The sequence below is a fragment of the Lycorma delicatula genome, chromosome 1 (assembly GCF_047948215.1).
Source record: "Lycorma delicatula isolate Av1 chromosome 1, ASM4794821v1, whole genome shotgun sequence".
Taxonomy (NCBI): domain Eukaryota; kingdom Metazoa; phylum Arthropoda; class Insecta; order Hemiptera; family Fulgoridae; genus Lycorma; species Lycorma delicatula.
This window is the reverse complement of record NC_134455.1, coordinates 44,639,161-44,662,891: the sequence shown is the minus strand read 5'-3', so window position 1 is coordinate 44,662,891 and position 23,731 is coordinate 44,639,161. Positions and strand designations below refer to the sequence as shown.

Below are 23,731 nucleotides of genomic sequence, written 5' to 3'. Positions count from 1 at the left end.
GAACTATTAGAAATTTCTAATCAGTTTTCTGAAATAATAATTGGCAGACGTACATTCTGCTTTGTAATTTATTCCAGATTATTTGACGTATTAATAATTTCCGCTGGCGTTGGTGACCGGTTCTGCAGTGCAAGAAGAGCCCTTACATAGTAAATTCTACTTTTAGGTATTTGACAATAATAAAATTTTATGTTCTAATTTCTTCAAAATCTGACTTATTTTCTAAAGATTTTAAAACTAACATTCTATATTTTTATTTTTTTTATAAATATTAATACGTGTATTTAAAGATGCTGGAACATCCTTATAAATTCTTTTAGCTCGGAACTGACCAAACAAAAAAAAAATGTAAAGTCTGGAAGCAGTGCTTTTTGCAAGAATCAGTACTTGTGATATGCTATCTTTTTTAATGGCTTCTCTTACAAAAAAAATAATAAAATGTAATTGGTCATTAAAAATAAAATAGTAATGGTGAATAGTGTATGAAGGCTGTCTAGTAAATATATAAAAACTGTTTCGAATTTAGTTAGTTAATAAGAAACACCAATTTTTTAAAAGTTTTTTAATTTTAATGACCTTATAATTCCTGTGGACTTTCACCTAAAATTAACAATTATTGTAGTTTTATTTAATTTTTTGTAGTAATTTGAAATAGATGAGAATAAGTCTAGCTGGTCAATCATGACTCTTTATTGTGTATTGTGTAGATGGTGGTATTGTGGTATTGTGGAGATGATAATAATAATTTAAAAAAAATATAGACTGGTAAAAATATATTCCTATTGTATAAACCACAACCCAACAATCGTAGAGCAAGACACCTGCCTTATGACGATTTCGGTCGCCACACCACTACCCCGTTCTTAGGGCTTTAATGTAGATCGTCTTTTTTATTTTGACCCTTTAACTGATTACATATCACAGTCATCAGGCAGGTCTCAGTTGGGATGCCACCGATGTAAATGAGTTCACGGAAGCACGAACCCCGCGCTTAGTTCAATACTTTAGACAAGCTGTGAGTGATTGTAAATGTCTCATTAATACGAGTCTATTTTCAGTATTAATAATGCACACCACAAGAAATATTGTTCTCAACAACGGAATTTAAATCTAGTTCCCTTAACGATGTCAATGATCAATTCCAAGCCTTTAAACTTAATTGAAACTGCGGACTCCAGTCTGGTCTACCAGGGAGAAGAGAACAGACCTCTTACTCCCACTCAGCTTCATCGCTGAGTCCCGCGTGACATTTACTTCATCGCAAAACTGTCCTCGTCAAGATGGTGCTACACCTCTCGGCTGCATGGAAAACCATGCCCTCGGTAGTGAAGTCACTATCCCGCTGACAGCGATACTATTACTCGTTCATTAACCGTCCTTGTCAAAACGGCGCTACACCTCTCAGCTGCATGTATTACCATACCCTCGGTTGTGCAATCGTCGTCCAGCTGACAGCAATTCTGCTACTAACTTCCAAACATATGTTAAGTAACCGTAACTCGATGTCAATACGCCTACTTCCGGCCATCAACTGTTCAGATGGATCCTAGCCACCTGGGGTACTTCTCTACTTATACCCTCTCAGCTGAGGGAACGGAGGAAGCCAGCCACTATGGTCCATACTCTGCGAGTATTTCAACTGATCCTCATATCAAAAAAGGAGTTTACTTTCTCAAGCTCCCTAACAACTCTTGTACGTTAGTCTCGTACCGGAGACAAACAGAAATGCAATGGTCCACAATATTATCGACCCTACAGTCCGGACAGAAGCCCGAGTCATCCAAACCAAATCTAGCCAAACCTTTCTTAAAGGCACCATATCCCGAGAGAAATTGTGTTATGTACCGATGGGGAAATCTACCTAATCGCTCGCAAACCTCTAACATGTTGAAATACACCATGCGTGTATCGACCGGTAGATTATTCATGCCATCTAACCTGCTAAGAGTCAAAAGCTTGGTCTTCAATCTCTCGCATACGCCCAGGAGTAAGAAGGCCCTCCTTCTTAGAAATATAAAGCTTGCTACGTTCCGTTGCTAGGATATCAACTGGTTTCGTGCTGGCGATCACAGAGACTGCCACTCGCGAGACAATCCTGTAGCCCCCGACAACAGCTAACAAAAGAAGACGCTGAGCTCGTTACGCATGGTACGGAAATTCAATCCCAAACCGGGATGAATGACTCTATGAACACCAAATTTACAAACCGCTGGTTAATTTTTATTTATAGCATTTCTTTGTATATTCAAACAGAGCAAAATGTTGGCAAAGGAAGAAGGAAAATTATTAATCTGCAGTCATTTTTTCAGGCGGGAAAAAAGAAAGGAAGAAGAAGAGGCTGGTAATACCTTATTAAAATTAAATGAAACATTAAAAACATCATTAATAAAAAGAATCAAGCACTTCAAATGCTTGAAACTTGACGATGATGATGACAAGCTGTTCTTATTATCTCTTCATACTCAATTAGAAGCTTTATTTAATGAGCAGTAACTGTTTGCAAAATCAGGCGATCGAAATATTGTTTATTACAGATTCACTGACGCTGACAAGCGTGTCTCTCTACCAGCTACATCCGTACTATTAGTGTTACAATTGCCTTCACTCATCACTTCTGCCCACTGTGCAAATAAATGTTACAACGTAACAAATTTTACAATAGGGATTACACAAATTTATAACTTTCATACGACACAATTAATTAATTAAATTGCTTCAAATATCATTCACTTATACTCAATATTATTACTCTACGTGTATCGAATTTACTTACAAATAGCTAAATATACATTCAGCACGATTGCCACAGCTAAAGTTTAATTCCACCAAATGTTGAATAATGTTAATCTTGAATTAGATATAGCCAAACCAAAATATTACCTTATTATACACGTAGATTATGGAAGCAAAATACATTTTTTTATAACGGGAAGGAAGTCGAAATTATTAGAGTCCAAATATCTCAGAATAATCTTTTCGTTTTGTGGGAAATTTGTTAAAGCATCTGAATACAACAAACTGACGAGTACTCCAACTTTTTTCAAAGTAAAATTGATATACCCAAAGAAAGATTACACACCCGTGAAAGACTAAAAGATTATTATTTAACTCTATAGTGAAAAGTGCATAACCTGGTGAGCTATTGCCGCTGCCATATTATTTACTAGATGAAGTACAAATTAAGTTTTTAAAATCTATCATACAGAATACCAAAATAACTCGAATGCATTGCTGTTCACGAATTATGCAGAACATACATCGACTATCATATTTTTAGAAGTTTTGTAGTCTGGTGGATGAACTACTTCATATGGAAAAATAATCATACTCCAAGACTAATATTGGAAGGACAGGTAGAAGGAAAAAATTGTGTAGGCAGGCCTCGTTTGGAATATGTAAAACAAATTGTTAAGGATGTAGGATGTAGAGGGTATACTGAAATGAAACGACTAGCACTAGATAGGGAATCTTGGAGAGCTGCATCAAACCAGTCAAATGACTGAAGACAAAAAAAAAACTCCAAGACTTTTTAAATCCATTCATTAGGTCGGTAGATAATCATCACATTCCTTTTAACTGGTGCTTTTCTTTTTGAATGTACTTGATTCAGATAGGAGCCGCAGATCTATAGCATTCAAAGGACCATGATGAAATAATGAAAAAGAAATATATATATATACCCATTTCGAAAATATTTACAAAACAAAATATAGTACAACTGAGATTATTAATCATTACAACTCACAAATGTATATTTCTTTAAATGTTTAATTAATTTTTTTTTAAATTAGTAGCTCAAATATGTTTAGCGAGCAAAAAATCCAAGAGTTAAAGTTGTATGATTTAAGGAAAGACATATCTCCTGGACTCTATCTTGCATCTTCTATTAGAATGTGAAACTTTTGTCAGATATATACATGACATATTTACATGTTTTTTCCATTAGTTAAATTCACTAGTTAAATCCATTAGATGTTAAACTGTAACAAGATATAAAAAAAATCTATATAAAATATTAAAATTTTTAGTTTAAAAGTTAAGGTAAAGTACTGAACTACTAATAATTTTATATCATGTAAAATTTTGTTTATTTTTAATTATAAATAATTAATTTTAACATAAATTTAAAGTAAAGGAAAAACTGTTATTTTTTTAATTACATTATCTGTATTGTAAGCATGATAAAACGTGATCATTTGTTACGAGACAAAAGATGCTTTGCAGAGCTTTAACAAGCTATTAATTTAAAAATTTTGTATTAAAGTAGATTATTTTTGGTTGTTTTCACTGAAGATAATACATTTTAATTTAGTACACAGTATATTATAATTAACATAGATATTTTATTTAATTTACTGTAATAAAATAATTTATATTACTACTTATTTTTATCTTATACTGTGTGTTGAACACTTACTGTAAAATGCGAAAATTTTAAAACCGATAAAAATTATTATTATTATTTTATGAATAATTTATTAAAAGTTAATTAAATATATTAACTGAAAATACTAAAAAAACCCGTTTTTCCTCAAATAAATGTTCTGATTCTACATCATAGAAAGCTTCGTTTTGGGGTCTACGGTTCATAATAGTATTAACTCATAATTTACTTATTTCTTTTCTTTTACAATAGCTCTCGTAGTAATTAATTCTTATAGTTGAAATCTGTTCATCAATACTTTTTCACAACATATTTATTTTCACGTATCAAAACACAACTTATTTATTTTAGATACGAGCGATACAGACTACTGAATTCTCAGTAGTATTTTGCAACTACTTATTTAAAAGCTGAAAAATTAATTCATTAATACAAATATTTATAATTCTAATAACTGAATGTAATTAAAAAAGTAAAAACTACTGCAAAAGAGTCAAACTCATCGTCTTTTAAATAACAACACGACATAGACAACATAAAATGAAGTTGGTATTGCGAAATTTGCGAAAGTTGGTATTGAGAATTACGACATGAGAAAACGTTGTGTGTCTGATGTCAAAGCCACAGCTGTACCCCAGTGTAAGAGTCAGAATCGGACACCCACCGTACATTATAACGGGAAGGAAGTCTCGAAATTATCAGAGTTTAAGTATCTCGGAATTATTTTTTCTCGTACACGCCTCATATAAGCATCTCGTACACGTTAAATAATATTTTAGCTCTTCGAGTAGTATTTTATTGGATCCTGATCATAATACATTAACTGACTGTAAATAAAAATAATTTATTGACGAATCTTCGTGATGGACCGTCTATGAGAGATAGATCATGATACCATCTCTAAGTGTTATTCTTCTGTTCGATCAGGAAACACTGATTTTCTTTAGATTACCTTTATCGAATTTATAGAAATTATATTTACCTTTTATCAACTTTATAGAAAATTAGTTGACTCTTAATGAGTAGAAGTAAAATTAAAAATTACGTTAGTACGTTATCGGTAGAATTAGAATAACACATCGGTTGAAAAATTAATTTTATTGTTAAAAAAAAAAATGTTAAAATGATTGTAAAAATGTTTAAAATCAGCCCAACCAACAAGCGGTTGGTAAATTTAACTCTATATTTTATATCTTTGACTGAAATTTACATAAGTACACAGAGATATCTTCAACTATAGAAAATTTACAAATAAATAATATATTACGATTTGTCTCGAAGAATATTGAGAAAATGTTGAATAATAAGTTGGCAACAGGTAAACATTAATAAAAAATTCAAACGGTTTTGGAATTAATGAATATTTCCTTATCTGTGATAAGAATACTAATTTTTATTGAATATTTCTTGATTGACACAGCGTAGAATTACAATTCAGGTTTTCTTATCACTGATACTTTTATCAGTGATAAGAAAACCATCAGTGACTTTTCACTGATTTATTAATGAAGTCAGTAACTGTTTGTTTAAAAAAATAACAAAAGTTTTAATGAAGCAAATAAATTTGTATTGGTATTTTAATCGTATTTAAAGTTTTAAATTTTCTATTGTTGGTTACGAAAATAAATAGTACATTAAACCTTTTCATCCACATTCACGATATAAATTATTTAAAATTTTTTCACAGTTTTATAATTTTTATTTTTTTATAATTGTTTATTTTTTATAATTAGCGGTTCTTATAGCTTATATTTTTTAAAATAATTTTTAAATGACGTTTCAAAAGACATTTATTTGTTCATATGTGGTTCTATTAGAATTTCTTCTACATAATTCATAATAGATGTATTTTTTCTGTATATTTTGAATTAATTTATTCTATTCTGTGTTTATTTGCCAGAAACATAATATTGTATTACATGTCAATTATAAAGGCAATGCTCATTTACAATACTTCTTTTAATGATACATCTAACAAAGTATAACAACAAAAATTCTAATATAATTAATTACTAATATAATATTCACTATGTAAAAATTGTGTAGCATTAATATTTTACAGTAGTTGAGAAAATATTTTCTACCTTGTTACATTTGTTTATTCTGTAATTAAATAATAAATATACCAATTTTTGTCAATCATTAGTAATATATTTCTGGAATAAATATTCTTCAAGGATTTGATTTCAGTTCGTAATAGAGTGTCCCATATAAAACGCAACCGATCAATCACTCATCCATGAAATTTCAAAAGTCAAGCATACTCCCATACTCGTTACCGAAATGGACTCGTCCAACATCTGAACATCGCGGTGACGCAGTAGAACACTACCGATAGTAACAACAATGCAATCATAACGTATATGATCACCTGTATATGTGTACTGAAATCTAATCTGGTTTTTATAATCAAGTAATACGCAGTTCAGTTCAGAATTAGATTTTTAAAGGATTGTTTTCTGAATGGAATGATTTCATTATGTTGGACAATTTTCTCTTTTATTTGAAAGAAAATTTATAGATATGAAGAACTTAATTTTGTAACGAGTAATTGATAATTACTGAATTAAATCAGCCAAGAAAGGTAAAACTTATTAGAAAACAACTATTAAAAAGGAATACCAAAATAATTAAAAACAATTTCATATTTAATTGAAACATTGACAATAATTGAAGGAAAATTAAATAATATCGTGCAGGAAATAGTAAATCTCTTTAATTTTATAATAATTATAATTATATTTTGTAATAATTATAATTGTAATTAATTATAATAATTTTATATGTAATTTTTAAAGTAATCTTAGCGTATTTACCAGTACATATTCTTACAAATCGTAAGTATTTTCCTATAAAAATATTTTCATAAAAAAATTACTTATAAAAGAGTTTGAAAATATACATTAATAATACAATAATCGCAAACTACCTTTTTAAAAAGTTAAAAATGTATTTAATATTTCACTACTTTCAATAAATCTTACACTAAGTTTTCTTTGTCAACGATTATTGATAAACGATTAATTGATCGAATCGAGTTTTTAAAAAAAAATTTGAATGATATTTTGCTATTATGTTTCACGATTTAGTGTACGGAGGTAGAAATCGTGCATCTTAAAGAATGTGAACTATTGGTTACATCCGGGGTCGGCAACCTGCGGCTCGCGAGCCACATGCGGCTCTTTGGATGTGAAGCTGCGGCTCTTTAGTTCCATACGCAAATATTATTTATTTTATAAAAAAAAAAAAAAAAAAAAACATTTAAAAATCGTTCTGAATCGATTAACGAGGATTAGGCACCGATTCTATCTCTTTGCCACTTGTACTCGCTTTTCACTACACCCCAGAAATCTTGAAAAAAATCAAAGATTTTCCACTATCCGCTAAAACAGTACAAGATAGAATAGCTAAAATGTCTTCAAATGTAACATATTTGCTGGTGGAAGATATTCAACTTTCTTCTGCCTTATCACTTGCTATATATGAGTCTTGCGACATAAAAGAGATGGCACAAGTTACCCTTTTTGTGAGGTATATATCTTCCCAAGGTCCAAAAGAAGAACTTCTAGGATTGCTACCGCTCTCGGGACAAACTAGAGGGGAAGATATAGCGAATGCCGTGCAAAAATGCCTTGAAGACAATAAGATTGATTTAAATAAAATCGTTTCAATAGCAAGTGATGGAGCCAGAAGCATGACAAGAAAAAATAAAGGGGCAACAACGATTCTTCAGAGCAAAATAAACCACGAAATTCTTATATTTCACTGCATAATACACCAAGAAGCGCTTTGTGCCCAAATATTTCCGGCCGAAATAGTTGAGGTCATGAATTTGGTAATCAAGATTGTTAACAGCATCTTGTCAAAAGCACTCTACCATCGTCAGTTTAAAGAATTCTTAAACGAAATGGGGACTCAGTATTCCGACCTCCTTCTTCACAATAAAGTGCGATGGCTTTCCAAAGGTAAGGTGTTGAAACGTTTTTCTTTGTGCTTGAATGAAATAAATACATTCCTAAATGAAAAAGGCATTAATCATCCTGAATTAGAGAACGACAAATGGTTGCAAAAATTTTACTTTATGGTGGATATCACAACGAAATTAAATGAGCTGAATCTAAAACTGCAAGGGAAGGGAAACCCAGCTTATGTTTTGGTAGAAGAATTGGTTTGTTTTGAAGAAAAATTAATTCTTTTTGCAGAAGATATTCAGAGCAGTAAATTACTTCTTTTTCAATTTCTAAAGCAATATCGCGATAAGACCAGTGCAACTGCTGACATGAATTACTTCAGCACAGTTATAAAAAAAATTAAAGATGAATTTGCTGACAGATTTGAGCAATTCAAAACCAACAAAACCACTCTAGCATTCATAGTAAATCCTCTCAACACAAATAGTAACGAAATCCACATTGAGCCATTTGGAATTGATACTGGATCTCTAGAAATGCAATTGATCGATTTAAAAAGTAAAGTTTTGTGGAGTGGAAAATTTACAGAGTTGAAAAGCAAGTTGGAAGAGTTGGAGGTCCAGAAATATATTTACATAACGCAACAAAAGTGGACAGCTTTAAAAAAAATGCCGCGAGTTGAGGCACTTATATTCGACGCATGGAATAGTCTTCCAGCTTGCTACAGTGTGGTAAAGAAGTTGGCATTTGGAGTGCTGACTATCTTCGGATCGACATATTCGTGCGAGCAAGCGTTCTCTTGCATGAATATAATTAAAAGTAAGAAGCCAACTAACAAATGAAAATGTAGAGTCGTGTTTGAAACTTAGAACAACAAGTTATGAGCCAAATTTATCCAAACTTTCTAAAACCATGCAAAGCCAACGCTCCCACTGAATTTGTTTGCTCAAATATATGTTATTGTTTTTTTTTTATTTTAAGTACAAGTTTCATTGTTTAGTAAAGTTTAAATTTTCTACTTGAATAACCATGCAAAGCCATCGCTCCCATTGAATTTGCTTAATTGTTTGTTATTGAAGTACAAGTTAGTGTTGTAAGTAAATGTTTAAGTGTTTTAATTTTTTACTTAAATAATAAGTAATTATCTAATAATGCCAGATATATGTATTATCTAATTTGTTGTGAAAAACACTACTTATATATGAATAAATAGATATATTTCTTATGAATAAATAGATTAGTTTTTTTTTAATCAAAAACCTTTATTTATGCGAGTACTATTTATTGCTAGCAAGAAAAAATTTTGTAGCTCTATAAAAACTTTGAAATTTTATAAATTGTAATTTTTTACTCTTCCGACTCAAAAGGTTGCCGACCCCTGGGTTAGATGGATGAGTATTGTTTCATTCCCAGAAAATCAATTTCCGTCCGTCTGATTAATTTTCATATATATAGCAAAGTAGAAAATAAAAAAATAAAAAAATATATATATATATATATAAATTTAAACCTTATATAAGGTATATATATAAGGTTTAAGTAAAAAAAAGCTACTGGATCTTTCTTAATTGACGTGTCATACCCTAACATCTACTGAGACCAAAAATACGTACATTTGTTCGGATGAATGTATGTATGTACGTTCGTACTACGTACCTATATGTCGTACATACTCGTATGCCTGAATGTCTTCAAATTGAATAACCGATTTTGTTCACACTTGATCAGTAAGTATCTGATCAAGTGGCATTATCGTGTTGAAAACTTTTATAAGCGATGAGAGGTGAGGAAATTTGCGAATTTTTCATTTTCGGCTTTTTATTTAGGTGGATTACAAAAAAATTATAAAAAGTGCTAAAGAAGTACATTAACTTTCAAACAAAAGCTTTGCAAAACTTTTATGCTCACCATTGAAAATTGCGAATATACAACAATTGCAAGTCTTTTTAAAATATTTCACAGAAAGTGTAGAACTTTTAAAATAATCACACAGGGACCATCAGTACAATTGTCTATGATGCTTGGTAATATTTTTTTCATCGTTACTTGACCCATAATTTGCAAATATTTTGCGATGAATTTAAGCAAAGTTTAAAAACTTGCTTAAATCAATTGTTTTAGTACTATATTAACATGCCCATTCTTCAGGATTATTAATTCAGCATCATTTAAAGATAAAACTATGAAAAAATTTTCCGTTCTACAAATTTACCATTCAATAGGTCTATCTATATCTTTCCTTTTACTGTTCAAAACCTCTAAATTTTACATTGATAGTGAAAATTTTACCCCTTTAATATGTGAATAAAATGCGAAAACTTGGAAAAAGTGGTAGGATGTTATATTTGGTCCCTACTCTTTAAATAAATATTTAATTAATTTTCTTTAAATAATAGATTACATGAAATCAATTGTAAAGGAAAATTTTGTAATCGTTCTAAAAACCAATTTTCGAAATACTACTTCAGTTTCTCTGTGTTGGGAAATTATATCTTCGTCGCTAGCTTTTTTTTTAAATGATTTTCAGTACTTATATCGGTATTTGGATTTAATTTTAATATATGACAGTTAACTTAAAACGAATGATGAGTCGTATGAGAATTTTCCAATTTCATCATTTGACCTAGTGCGCTGATTACAAATTTACAAGGAAAATCATTTTGATTTATAAAAGCGAAATTCTGCATCAATCAGGTCGGAGATTTGCTATAATAAATTCTTATGACTTCATTTAATTTTACTCAGACTGAACAGAATTGCTGTTTCTGATGGAAGAACTTTATTAAAAAAGTAGGTGACTTATTTTTACTGTTTAAACTATCATAATAATACAATAGTAATGAAATTTTATTTTTCTCTTATAGAAACTACGAAAACATAATTTTATAGACATAAAGTTGTGTTCTTTAAGAGTTTCGCGGTATTGTAATAAGTTTATTCAGTCTTCCCAACATCAAGAGAGAAATAATAAATAAAGGAATTATAATAACGATAAACAGATAAAAATATTTTTAAAAAAACAAAAATAATAATATAATAACGTTTAAATCAATCAGTTTTAATAATGGCATCAGTGAACGTCTAACGAGGAGAATCGTAATTAATAATTTGTAGCAAAAGTAATTAAATATCGTAACAGTCCAAGAGAATAACAGTCAAACAAAAATTAACGAGTACACATTTGAAAAACATTTATCACCAAATACACGCTCATATTGCAATAAGTTTTATCTACATCTTAATTTTTCTTTTTTTTCCAGCGTTTACTGTTTTCACAAAAATGTTTATCAAAAGTTCTTTTTTACCTAACTATACCGACCTTCCACGAAATAAGTTTCGGCGCACGAGTAAATTATTCTCATTTCCTGCCTTTCTGTTCATTTATACTTCACCTCAATAAGCATGCAATTTAAAATCTTAACAATAGAACCTGAAAATTATTAATTTTTAAGAGATTCGTCGATGTACAATAAAGATCTATCAGTGAGATCCTTATACTCTCGACAAACGTCAACCAACTTCCTTTATAATTCACTAGCTCATTAAACACACCTCATTTCACCTCGTCTATCATTCAATACCACTGATCAAATCTCTCAGATATTTATGTAGTCTTATATTCCCTAATATTCATCATTTCGTATTTAGATTAGCTAGCCACATTTATATACTAACACTATCGATTATTTTACTGGCAACAACTGACTTCCCCTACTTTACTAATAACATCCTTTATTGACAATAACATTAACATTACCATATTGATCAATACCCTGCATAAAATTCGGTATGTTCGCAATACCTTGCATATTAGTAGGCATTATTAAAATTTTCTACACATTTATCACATACGAAATAATGAAAAATCATGAACGAAATGTACTAATGATTTAGTGTGTTTATTTTTCAGTGAGCGAAAATATACCGGATATTTATTTTCTATTGTTCAATTCGAACCAACTTTTTATAGAAGGGGAAATATGCGTTTTATTTTTTTGAGGTCTGTTTCAAATACCGCCTTTAAAATAACTGAAGAAGGCAGTACGAATACACCTCTTAAAATAAATCAACGAGATTAGATACATACAAAAATTTCAAATATCAGATGGGCGATATGATATTTAACTAGAACCTTTTAACGTTATTGATCGTTGTCATCTATCAAATGAGCATGGAACTACTCAATGTTCGAAGTGGAATTTAAAGTGAGGTTTTTTTTGGGGTGAAAAACACTTCCGCGTTATCATCGCCCGGACAAAGATATATCACATATTATATCTCAATTAAAGTAATAAAATTTCGAACTGGTATATGGCAATTGGCATGAATAGCTGAAACATACAACAGTAATAAATGTTTGAGTATAAAAGGACGGCCGTAAGAAACCGTAAAACATAAGATAATAACATTTCCTTGTCCCCTTGAATAGTTCGCGTGTTAGCCCCTAGTTTAAACTTGTGATTGAATGCCACATAACAGATACAATCCACAAGGATGTGGTGCACCGTTAGTTGGCAGTCGCAGCGAGCACAAACTGGTGCATCTGTTTGAGTCATCAGATATCCATGAGTGAGCCTGGTGTGCCCTATTCACAAACGGCAGATAGCCTTCTCTCCACAGTTATGTCTGTTTGAGGAGTTCCACAGTGACACAGTCGGGTGAAGATTATTGTTAATGGTAGCATTCCACTTACTTTGCCACTCATCATGAACCACTCTCTTCGGGAAACATACAAGATCGTTCGAAGCGAAGCGATTGGTTGAAAGGAGCCTGGAAAAAAAGTCTCCTTTGCCGCACTATTAGCGCGCTCATTTCCTGAAATCCCAATATGGATAGGAATCCAGTAGAAGCTCATTGTTGTATTACGGTGATTCATTTGCGAAATAACACACTGAATCTCACAGACAGCAGGGTGTCTGGAGTGCACGTCATTAATCGCCCATAAGGCACTTACGGAATATGAAAAACCAGAACAAGTCGAAATTTTGAACTAATTAATGGCACACAGTTCGCAATGAAAATACTGGTGATGGTGGGAAGGCCAAACATATATGTTTCGTTGCCAACCACAAAATAATCCAACAGGATTAACGTTTCTAGAGCCGTCGATACAAACTATAGCTTCTGGATTCAATCTTTTTATAATATTATAAAATTATTTTGTAAGATAACCGGATTTGTGTTCTTTTTATGAAAATGACAGAGATAAAATCACTAATTAACGACAGAAGACGGCCAAGAAGGCATAAGAAGGTAATAACATGGAGCAACAGTAAGGACTGGAGGGTAATTGTATATTTAGAGCTGAGGAAAGACGGTGAGCTCAGATGCCCAGTGGAGCAGTAGATCTCACCTGTTCTTGGTATCGAATCAGATGTTGGTAAGAAAACACTGCAGCAAAAGTTAGATGATTTTGTTGCCCATTAATATGAGCTACGTAAATGAATATTATTTGATTCCGCCTAATCGAAAGGAATTGCTCCCTACTTTCCAGTACAGGTACCACAGTGGTTGAATGAAAAGCATCTGCAGCAAGACGGATGAATGAATGATGTACTGAATCTAGCATTCTAAAAGCGGTTGACCGAACGGACGAATAAGCCAACAGTCGAACGAACTAGAGCTCGGTAGAAGCGCAGCATACATACACGGTTAGCTGCCCATCAAGCATTACAATATTAGAAAAACTCCAATATTTCCAATATTTGTAAACATTTTTACCTTCAGCTCCTTTGAATGTGCTATCCACGTTAGTCGGTGGTCAAACCACATCCCTGAAAGTCAAACCCGTGTGCATACTTCAAGTGGTTCACCATCTAACACGCTGTAGGTCAGTATCTTCCCTCAAAAGCAGTTGATTTTTGTTTTCTCCGGAAAAAACATGAATCCACGAAATTCCGGAAAAAGTGTTATTTTACACCACGATTCTAAAGGTGTTATTGTATTTTGGAGCAGCCTCTCATTAGTAGCTAAAATTGAAGATGTTATATAAATTAAGAAATCATCAACAAATAAATAACTCATAGCGAGTTTTTACACGCAGTTTGTTATGCATTTCATGGCTACGGCAAACAAAACACTTCGGACACTTCCCTGTGTTATTCCATTTTCTAATGTGAAACTCTCGGATATCGTCGTTCCAACTCGAACTCGAAAGAACCAACTGCTGAGAAAATGCCTGATAAGGAGATTTCCTTTTATACCCTATTCATCCTGAGCCCAAAGTGGAAGACATCCTCCGTTGCCCCCTCCGTTTCTAGCCCTTCTGGGCTTTACCTTAGGTCATCTTCAAAACCTCGGCTTTTACATATTGCAGTCCGCCTCGGCCAGGATGCCACCGATGCGAATATCACTAGTGACATTCCCAAACTCTCCACTATTGCCCATTCGGCCTGGCTTCTTAAATTGCAGTTTCTCATCAAGAAACACCCCGAGGTACTTTTGAACCTGAACATACTTTATGCGCTGGCCTGCCATTGAAACACGGACTCGCCGACTCACTGCCAAACGGCCTTTGAGGATCATCGTGGTGTTTTCGGGGCTAAAATTCATCTTGTGTTAAAGACCGCACAGTTCAACCTCCCTCCTCGAGTTTCCTTCAACCAGCAGGAGCCCATTGTCCGCATAAACCTCAATACAACACCCGCTGGGCAACCTCAGTCGTAGGAGAGAATCAAACTCCACCACTCACAAAGGACCCAACGCGTAGCTCTGGGGACATCCCTTGAACACCGTCTTGCCAACCTCATGGCTGCCCTCGAGGAGCAGTAGCCATGAGTATTGGTAATGGTATTGGTTTATTGGCATTTCTCCCGCCACCACCCCATTCGGTCGCCTTTAAGCATAAGACCGAATGTTCGTACCACGAAGGGCTACTGTGCCTCAAACAGTTTAAGTGACCAATATCCTATTTAGCTCCTAGAGCTAACCTTATAGCATGAATAGTATAAGATAGGTAAATACATCATTAGCTTTTGTGTCCAGCCGTTCACTTGTCATATATTAAACTAAATTGGATAGACGTACCTCGTCCATGCTATAATTGTATGACTATCGTAAATATAAAATTAAAACTTGTCATCTTAAATCTAATGACAGCAATTCACTTTCACGCCTAGATCGCTGAATGCCAGCAAGTACCTGTTCACTATTTATATCACTTGGAGTTGCTGGGCGATGCCATTCATCGAAGGTACCCTCTTTTATCGGTTTGGTAGGAGTCTTTTCCCTTAATAAGCTACTGATGCCGGTTGAAAAACGCAACTGCATCAAGGAACTTCCACATGGTCCGACAATACGGCTCATGCTACATTGACTCGCCGTTTATGAGTGGCCAATTTTCCCCTTGACTTCTATGTTCCAGGGTGGCCGGATTTCTGCCACCCCCAAGAGCGGGGCAGTCGAACATCATATGTTCATTCGACTGGACCTACCCGCAGACGCACCGCTCATCAGTTGCCAGGCGGAAACTGAACAGATATTGCCTCAAATTAACATGGTTGGTGAGCATCTGGCCTCCCGTTGCCATTAAAAATGAACTTGAGGCGTACCATTCCCCCAGATCCTGTATAAATTTATACAAGGATTGTCCCTTAGCAGTGGTGTTCCATCCCTGCTGCCGTCCATCAATTTCGAGGCTCTGAATCCTCTACTGCAGGCGGAAGATGAGCAGCTGTTCGAAATTTAGATCCAGTGCATTGTAATCACCGTTCCGCTGCGGTACTGGTCTTACTCGAAACTGCATCCCACATACCTCATGATTTTGCGCAATCTCCACATGGCTGCTCGAACTTTCACCATTAAATCGATTGGATGAAACTTTATCAATACGGCAGTAGCCTCGTAGGAGGTTGTTTTACACCTGTGTATACAATTAAGGCCTTGCCTTGGACACCCCTTAAATTTTGAATAAGTGTTCTCTCTATTCCTGTCCAACCTATGTGTCTATATGGGCGCTGCGTAGAGGTGAAGACACCATAGTACACCATGTACAATTGATGGCCCCACAGACCATAATCTTTCCAAGCAATCCTCCTAAGTTTGTGTATCACAGAGACGGCGTCCGCCGCTACTTGTTTGACATGGTTGCTGGGAAACAACTTCTCATCAAACAAAACACCTAGGTACTTATGGACTCTTATAGAGCCTTTATATTTAGTATGGGGGTTTAGACTGTATGATAATTTTTCTGCACCCTTCAGAAGCTTTCGTCTTGGGCGTAGAAATATTTAAATTTTGATTGTCCATCCAACCCTCTGCATCTGACAGGGGTGCTTGCGCTCTTTCTTCCAGCTGCGATGTGAATTGCCACGAACTAAAAATAGGCAGTCATCGGTGAAAGCGTGGGCCGTGATTCCTTCTGGGAATGTCTATCCCAAAAATCCGTCAAAGACCAGGTTCCACAGCAGAGAACCGAGAACTGTACTTACCGTCGGCGCTTTCTATCTCGACAAAAGAATTTAAGATGCATTCCTCGGTGTCAACCGATTTCATGAAGACATATTGACCTCGATTTAGAAAACCTTTCATCTAAATGCTTTCCTGGAACCGTTTCACAACCAGCCTTTCCAACAACTTACCGAGAACCGGCAGAGGCTGATGGGCCAATAACTGCCGACCTCACTCGAATCCTTTTCAGGTTGTAAGAGCACCCTCACCAAGGCAGTATTCCAACAGGTCGGAAGGACACTGCAGCTTAAGAATTCTGAGAAGAGTCTGCCAAGTGGCTCTCTTATGCTACGCGATCCACAGATCGAAGCCAGGTAAGGGTGTATCACCCTCCCGAACTCCGACTTCTGGTTCTCCCTCCGGAGCATCTGGAAATAGAGTATCCAGGAATGCCTGGTAAGTCGCTTCGTGTTATAGTATGGTTTCGACCACCAAACCCTCATCGAACACTGGACAGAACGTGCCTTGGCCAGCAACTCTAGCTGCCCGTGGCTCGCTGTGGGTAGTCGTCACACTTGTGAGCTTGTGCCCAATATCTGGATTGAAGGAATACAGCGAGCACTTTGTTCGTATACTGTTAGATCAGGGAATCTCCGACCATGACCGACTTTGGAGAGATAGATAAGAAGCCTAGCAGTAGTAGAGGGCCGGAGCTTTCCCCTTCGACCTCCTCAAACGCAGGTTCTGACAATGATGGTTCAGAAGTGGATATAGGGGTGACCACTCGGGAGGGTAGGAACCCACTCATAGACGAGTTTTCTCAAGCCAGGGGCAGGCCTGGCAGCTCTGCCTCGTTGGCCTACGATGTTTCGGCGGAACTAGATGGCTTTTTCTCGTATTTAGCAAAACCTAAATGTACCAGTGCAGCTACCGAGAGGAGATAATTGCCTCGTCTCGAATTTTTCCGTGCGGCTTTCACAGCTGTCGTTGAGGGTTTTGAAAATCTTGCCTCCACGCCTAAGGAAGTAACCGCAGTTCTTAAACCGGCCCTGCCCCCAATACAGCCGCATTGGCATGCTGAGATGGTTAGCGGTGGACGAGAAACCAGCCAGTCCAAGAAACCTGAGGATGCAATTGTCAGCAGAGCAGAGGGCTCGAATGTGTCCAGTAGTCAGCTGAAGGAAGATCAATAAGTTGCCCTTCGGGCTGACCGCAAAGGTCTTAAAATCAGGAACATCAATGAGACCGGCAAAGGATTAGTTGTGGTAGCGGATGATTCAGAGACCATTCAGCCAATTAGCGATTCCACGGCGGTTAAGCGATTGAGTGTAAAGATAGACTCGAAGAGAACGCGTGGGCTCCGTATTATAGTCTATGATATTGACCGTAACCTTACCGATGAAGATATCTTGCCCCTCATTAGGGAGAAGAACACTGATTTGGATGAAGCCGCCTTCCGGCGGGACTGCAGGCTTGTCTTTAAAACGGGTAGGCGTGATATCCAGAAATATCACGGAATTTTTTAAATAAGTTCCGGTCACTTTCAAAAATTTACGTCTGCAGGCAGACTATTTATTGATTTAGGGTCCTGCCGGGTAAAAGAGTACGTGATGTTTCAAGGTAAAAGATGTTTCAAGGCTGCAGATATGGCCACAGGGCTAAATTTTGTAAGTTTGTCTTGGAGTTTGCCCATTGCGGCTAGAAGAGCCACAAGCGTAACGATTGTTCGCATAGGTCCGAGGCTCCGGCCCGTGCTAACCACAGTTAGCACGTTCTTGTGCAACCTCACAAGGATTCATTAGAATCATGAGCACCCAGTTTTTAGTGAGTGTGGCTGTGACGTAAGGGCCGTTGTGCTGTATTTTTATTCCTTAGATTGTTAGGTTCGATCTACTAAATGCCCAGGCTGCTTATGTAGTCCAGGTTGAGTTAGGTGAGATTGTAGATAGACAGAGCCTCGATGTTGTCCTTCTGCAGCATCTATATGTAATTAGCGGTGATCTGCCAGGCTTTCACAGCTGGAAAAAGTTTTTTGTAGATCATACATGTATGTCTGCTATTCTGCTTTTCTGGCATAGTGGGATCACTGATCATGGAGGTGGCGTAATTGATAGCTTCACCGCGCAGCACAATTTGAGGTCTTTAATGTTGCAGACCAGTTGGGCACTTACCTCGGTATGGTTAACGGACGAAGGGCCTTTATTTAGTAAACATATTGACATCACCATTGGTAGGGACATCCCTGGCTGGGTCCTTAACTGGTCTGTGGTCGACGACTGTTCTAGCGATCATTGATTGATGCTTTTTGAAATAACGAACGAGCTGCGCGATGGCCACGAGGGACACGTTCCTATTTACTGGAGGCGCTTCCTGTATAGGAAGGCAGACTGGCCAAAATTCTCTTCTTTGTTGGAGTCCAGACTAGAGATTTCTTTTCGAGACCTTAACGGCCTGCCATTAGTTGTCCTGGCAGAAAATTTCACGTCAGCGGTGGTGGTGGCGGCTGAAGTTGCCATTCCTAGAGGCACTGGCCGGGAACGTATACCTGGTTGTTGGTCTCGGAATCTGACAGCAATGAAGCTTTTTGTGAATCGACTCAGAAGGGCTGCGCATCGAGAGAGTGATCCTAATCGGCGTGCGGCCCTAACTGCGGATTACTGCAGAAGGAGGGCTAGATACTTTTATAGCATTAGGTCCTCCAAGCGTAATTCCTGGCGCTCCTTCATTCAAGAGCAAGGGAATAGAGACCCCTGGGGTGTTGTGTACAGAGGCCTTGGAGGTAAGCGCAAGAAATAAGTCCTCTTGTCAGTTTTGTCAACCCGCGAGGGTGTGGTAATTGATAAGGACCGTGACCTTAATATTTTTGTGAATGATTTGCTCCCGGTTGACACTATAGTGGTTGCGATTTCATACCACCAGCATATCAGACGAGAAGTCGCGACTTTCGAGACCGACTTACAATCTTCTGAGATCACTGAGGCGGAGGTGCACCAGGTAATCTGTAGTATGGAACGGCACAAGGCCCCCGGATATGATTGTATCACAGTGGAGCTCCTCGTCCGAGCGCTTCCAGTTGTCCTTGGTCCTCTAACTAGAATATATAATAGGTTGCTCTTCGCCGGCCACTTTCCGGGGTGTTGGAAGCGTGGATGCAGGGTGTTGCTGTTCAAAGGTGGCGACAAAGGTAATTCTTCAAATTCTTATTCTTAGTTCTGTTAGTTCTTCTTACCGTCCACTAACGCTCTTGCCTGCGATTGACAACATTTTTGAGAAGGTCCTATATTTGCGTATTAATCATAGATTGGCCACTGATCATTTGCTAACGGACAACCAGTATGGTTTCCGACCAGGCAAGAGCACTGAGGATGCCATATTAAAGCTGATAGATATAGCTTCCTCTAGTTCTTGTAAATATGTATTAGGGATTTTTCTGGACATGTCCGGGTCGTTTAATAGCTTATGGTGGCTCTCTGTCCTATCTCAGATGCAGAAGCGTAAGGGTACAAGAAATGAATTAGAAATGCTCTCAAGTTACTTCAGCCATCGGAACGTTTCCCTGCGTGATGTTGATTCAGAGGTTCGTAAGAACTTAATTAAAGGATACCCTCAGGGTAGTGTTCCGAGTCTCCTTCTTTGGATCATAGAATTCGATTTCATGTTGAGTTTAAGGTTGCCATGTGGCTGTCATGTCGTCGCTTATGCTGAAGATTTTCTGCTACTGATTGAAGGAGATTCGCGTAACGAATTCAGGTTCGGATGGATGTCTCCCCATTCGGTATGTTACGGCTCAAAAATACCTGGTTGTTATCCTTGATGATAATTTTCGGTTCAAGGAATATCTACAGTATGTAGCAAAAAAAGGCCACTGACGTTTTTTACAGTTTCAGGCATATCACAGTTTCTCTCCGGGCATGGTGCCTTTCGGGCGAGTTTGGCAAGGTTTCGTTTGGTGGATTCGACTCAATGCCCGGATTGTGGGACTGATGATACAGTGGACCACATCTTCTACGTCTGTCCCCGATACGAGGTCGAACGTACAGGAGCTACCAGGGAATTTGAGAGAATACATTCATTTCTGAATCTCCGTAGCAACTGGATGATCTGCGAGGAATGGTCCATAGTAGCTGGTATTTTTCGCGCCCTTGCGGTGTGCCACAATTATATTGGTATTGTTTGTGATTCTATTTAAGGCTCCTGGTGGTGGGGGTGGCCGCGATGCCGGGGTATGCCGTGCGATTGGGGGCGTGGCGGCTCTGATCGTTACTTGGTAATGCCACGCAAGACACCTTGATTGGGTGGGGGTGCTGGGTTTATCCCCGGTTCCTGCGTGGAGACCGAAATGAGGTTACGTTCCCCTTGTTAGGTGACCTAAATTGGTCGACTTATTTTGGTGTAGGTCTGAATTTCTATGTTGAGTAAGACATAATTTTGATTGGTATGAGTGTAGCACTGATTTACCTTTAATCTCCTTTGTTCTCTGAGGCATTTACAGTCAAGAACGGTGCTATCAGATCTGGACTATGCGCGGGGTTCACGGTTCCGAGTTTTGGGTTAGTTAGTTTGAGGGAATCATGTTAGGTTGGATGTGAAGATCTCCGTTTGAGGCCTACGTAACGGCGAAATTTGATATCTATTTTAATGATGTAAATGTCTGCCGAGGCATTTGCATCGGTGTTATCCCGACCGAGGCCTGGAAGATGACTGTGAGATGTAATCAGTTAGAGGGTCTACAGACGATCTCCGGTAAAGCCCCTAAGAGCTCGGAACGGAGGGTTGGTGTGGCGACCGGTAACGTCACAAGGTGGGTGTCTTCCCCCTACGGGGTTGAGATGCCCTGTGCCTACCAAGGGCGCAGTGACCACACATCTCCGATTGCGCTCTGCAGCGGAGAGAGGTGTGACCAAAGCTCTGACATTTGAAGCAACGAGCTACTTCAATATGGTCGACCATCCTACAACAGGTCCGCCCAAGAAACAGACTACCACCGGCTACCAAGACCTGGCGGATCTTTGGCGAGGTCTGCCGTACCCAGTGACTCTTCACGGCTTCCTTCTTCCCCAGCTTCCGAACCATCTTGGTTTCCCTGAGGAAATCACGACAGCAATATCCAAAGCTGGATTATCCATGTATGTCCTTGAGGATTTTGGGCTTCTCAACCTATTTTGCCCATTTTGCATGTCATAAACCAATATCTGTGATTTTCGCAGATTATTACTCTAGACCGAAAGTGCATTATACGTACTATACTATAATAAATTTTAAAAATAACCTCGCCATTTTCAATAAATTTCTTGCCACGCTTCTGTACTGTTTTTGTTGCTCTTTTTAGTTCTTCAGGGTCCTAAGTTTCTCAGCCGCATCTATAATAAGGATTATTAATTCCTCTTGAGAATATATTTTTGTTTTGTATGCAATATTTTTCATTTATTCCCAGACGCAAAAATCTAAAGGTGTTTGATCAGGCGATCTTGGTCGCCGGAATGGCGGCCTCCATGACCGATCCATTTCTCAAGTAATAATTTAAGTGAGTGTAAACGGCTCAAGAGAAGTGGTGAGGCACACCATTGCGCTGGAGGTATACTTTGCATCTCAGCGCTAGAGAACTGTATTCAAGCAGCTGCGGTAATTCTTCTTGTTGAAAATACAAATATACCTGAGCATTAAAGCGGCCAGGTAATATGAACGGTCCAAGTAGCTGATTGTGAAGAAGGCCACACCATACATTGACGCTAAATCGTTTGTTGAAAATTTCCTTCCACCGTTTCATATAGATTTAATAATGTCCGTGTATGCTCATTGCGTTAGTGGATGACGACATCTAGTGTGAAATTGGCCTCGTGGGTAAACAAAACATCTTGTTGGGTTGTCGATTTGTATTCCTCCATGTGCAGAACTCCAAGCCAAGCGGACCGTCTTTTGGATATAGATGTTGAAATCGTTGTTTATGATAATGATAAAACTTGTTTTATTTAAGCGTCCTCTAAACCATCGAATGCAAAACTGCGTTACGCTTAGAAAGACGTCTTGCATTGACAGGAGCTGCGCTGAACTGCATCGATAATAATTTCATCAATAACAGCATCGTGTTGGACAGATTGTTCATATCTGTTACGAATACTAGGTGGTAAACCTGTTTCCTGAAGATTGTGAAAAGTCGCGCTAATTAATTTGGGATCTTGAATCCTGTGATTCGAAAAATGTATTTCATATTCTACTGCAGCAACTGTAGCATTACCACTACACACACCCAAAATGAATACCATATCAGCGTAATTCTTCTGTTGGAAGTTAGTACGCATTACTTAAATGACAAACCGATCACGTTCAAACTAAAATAAACAGAAAACCTTCGCTAGCTACAGGATACTTCACAGTACCTTGTATACTTAACGTACCTTACAGAACGTACCTTACACCAATATCGCGCATTGTTTATGAGCTGTTGTTGTTTTATTGCGAAATTTGAAAAACTATTAGTTAAAAAGTTGGCAATAAAGTAATTTATTGTATTTCTGTCATTAATAAAAAAAAATTATCTAAGTTATTTTTGTTTTACAATTCTTACGTAATTTCCAGTTTTTTAATTTTTATAACAGGAATCTTTGATAGTAAATTTTGTTTTTACAAATTTTTCACATCACTAAAAAAGAATTTGGTTTATGTTACATTAAATAAATACTTTTCTGATAAATGTTGTAATGTACTGTTTTTAAATGAAATTCTAATTTTTCTGACTTTTCTTTGTTTTATTCAACTTAAACGATTTTGTTTAAAATTAAATTTTCTACAATATTTGTTTAAACATTTTATGAGTTTATTACCCATTTAACAATGCTATTGTAAATTTATTGTATTGGTTATTGGTTTTCATCCTATATTTCTCAAAATCTACTGCAGTATCGGTTCTACGATCTATTTTATTCGATTTTTCAAGTCAAAAATCATAAAAAAAAATTAATTCTGCCACTTCATTAACGTCCTAAAACTTTCAGTACGATTTCAGTTCACTGAGGCAACGGAAATCCGAGCAAAATCTTTCACTACCCGC

General features: G+C 36.6%; 1 protein-coding gene across 1 annotated transcript in view; it reads left to right on the top strand.

Annotated features, from left to right (window-relative positions):
• Nucleotides 1-23,731, top strand: part of LOC142318091 (adipokinetic hormone/corazonin-related peptide receptor variant I-like) — a 714,190-nt gene that overhangs the window by 259,976 nt on the left and 430,483 nt on the right. The gene's annotated exons all lie outside the window — the stretch shown is intronic.